The sequence below is a fragment of the Galeopterus variegatus genome, unplaced genomic scaffold (assembly GCF_000696425.1).
Source record: "Galeopterus variegatus unplaced genomic scaffold, G_variegatus-3.0.2 Scaffold7604, whole genome shotgun sequence".
NCBI classification, from domain to species: domain Eukaryota; kingdom Metazoa; phylum Chordata; class Mammalia; order Dermoptera; family Cynocephalidae; genus Galeopterus; species Galeopterus variegatus.
In genome coordinates, this window is record NW_007733715.1 from 35,671 (window position 1) to 38,191 (window position 2,521).

Below are 2,521 nucleotides of genomic sequence, written 5' to 3' on the forward strand. Positions count from 1 at the left end.
CTACTTTTGCAGTATCCCCCAGGTTTTGGTATGATGTGTCTTTATTTTCATTAGTCCCAAGAAATATTTTGATTTCCTGTTTAATTTCTTCTTGGACCCATAGGTCATTCAGTAGACTGTTGTTTAGTTTCCATGTATTTGTATAATTTCCAGAGATTCATTTGTTACAGATTTTCAGTTTTAATCCATTGTGGTCTGAAAAGATACATGAAATGATTTCAATTTTTAAAAATTTGCTGAGACTTGATTTGGGACCTAACATATGGTCTATCCTGGAGAATGTTCCATGTGCTGATGAGAAGAATGTATATTCTGTAGCTGTTGGATGAAATGTTCTGTAGATATCTGCAAGGTCCAATCGGCCTAAGGCATAGTTTTAATCCTGTGTTACTCTGCTGAATTTTTGTCTAGATGATCTGTCCATGCTAAGAGAGGGGTGTTTTGGTCCTCCACTATTGTCATATTGGGGTCTATCTCTTTCTTAAGGTCTAATAGTGTTTGCTTTATATATCTTGGTGCTTCAGTATTGAGTGCATACATATTTATGATTGTTATCTTCATGTTGGATAGATCCCTTTATCATTAAACAGTGGCCTTCTTTGTCTCTTTTTATGGTTTTTGGTTTAAAGTCTATTTTATCCGATAAGAATAGCTACTCCTGCTCATTTTTGGTTTCCATTTGCATGGTATATCTTCTTCTATCCTTTCACTTTTAGTCTGTGTGTGGCTTTACAAATGAGGTGAGTCTCTTAAAGACAGCATATAGCTGGACCTAGCTTTATAATCCAGTCAGTCAGTCTGTGTCCACAACAGCAGTCACCATAACTTCTACCTCTGCAAGAACTTCTTGTCATCACAGTAGCAGTCATAACAACCATGCAGGTGGCCTGCTGCATATTCGACTGCACTGACACAGGGAGAATCACCAGAGGAACCTGGAAAAAGAAGCAATTCAGGACCTCCCTGTCCCTGTGGTGGAATTCCTCCTGCCTCCTGCGTGGGGTGTGGAGTGGGTTGGGGCCAGCTAGGGCACTTCTCTGTCTTGGGCCTCCTTGTTGTGGTAGTGGTGCTCTTCCTGCCTCTTTTGTGGGTGGGTAGGGTCTCAGGAATGTTTTGAGCAATGAAATAAGAACATGACCTGCCAAGGGACTACTCTGAAGGGATAAGCATCCATTTAAATATATTAGGTCTGAAATGTTTATTTAAAAATCAGTCACTACTTTTTTTTTTTAAGAGAAGACTATTTTTTAGAGCAGTTTTAGGTTCACAGCAAAACTGAGCAGAAGGTTCTCATAGATCTCCTGCCTCCACACATACACAGCCTCCTCTTTTGTCAATATCCCACACTAGACTGTACATTCGTTAAATCGATGCATCTACACTGACCATCTACACCATGCATCTACACTGTCCAAAGTCCATTTTACATTAGGGTTCACTCTCGGTGTTGTACATTCTATGAGTCTGAACAAACGTATAATGTATTTTTTATTATGGTATCATACAGAGTAGTTTCACTGCCCTAAAAATCCTTTGCTCCACATATTCACCCCTACTTCCCCCCAACCCCTGGCAATCATTGATCCTTTTACTGTCCCCATAGTTTTGCCTTTTCCAGAATGTCATATAGTTGGGACCATACAGTATGCAGCCTTTTCAGATTGGCTTCTTTCACTTAGTAATATGCATTTAAATTTCCTCCATGTCTTCTCAAAGCTTGATAGTATATTTCTTTGGGTACTGAAAAATATTCTATTGTCTGGATGTACCACAGTTTATTTATCCATTCACCTACTGAAGGACATCTTAGTTGCTTTGAAGTTTTGACAACTATGAATAAAGCTTCTATATGCAACCCTGTGTAGGTTTGTGTATGCATGCAAGATTTTAAATCATTTGGGTAAATACCAAGGAATGTGATTACTGGATCATGTATGGTAACAGTATGTTTAGTTTTGTAAGAAATTGCCAAACTATCATCTAAAGTGGTTGTTCTGTTTTGCATTCCTACCAGCATGAAAATTCTGTTGCTCTAACATCTTTGCCAGCATTTGGTGTTGTCAGTGTTTTGGATTTTCACCATCCCAATAAGTGTGTAGTGGTATTTCATTGTTGTGTTAATTTGCCCTCCCTGATGACTTATGATGTCATATTTTTATATAATTATTTGCCATCTCTATATCTTCTTTTGTGAGATGTCAGTTTATAAGTTTTGCCCATTAAAAAATTTTTTTTGCATATTTTGGATAACAGTCCTTTATTAGACATGTCTTTTGCAAATTTTTTTTCCCAATCTGAGTCTACACTTTTTTTGTCATCTATCTTATAAACTTAATGATTACAGTGTTCCTTTAATCTCTCTTTCTTTCTTTTTTTTTTTTTCCTTTTTGTCTTTTTTTCGTGACCGGCAACGAATCGCAACCCTCAGTGTCGCGCCTGTACCGGACCGGGACCGGCAACAGGATCGCAACCCTCGGTGTTGCGCCCGCACCTCGCTCAGCCAGTGAGTGGCCGGTCTGTA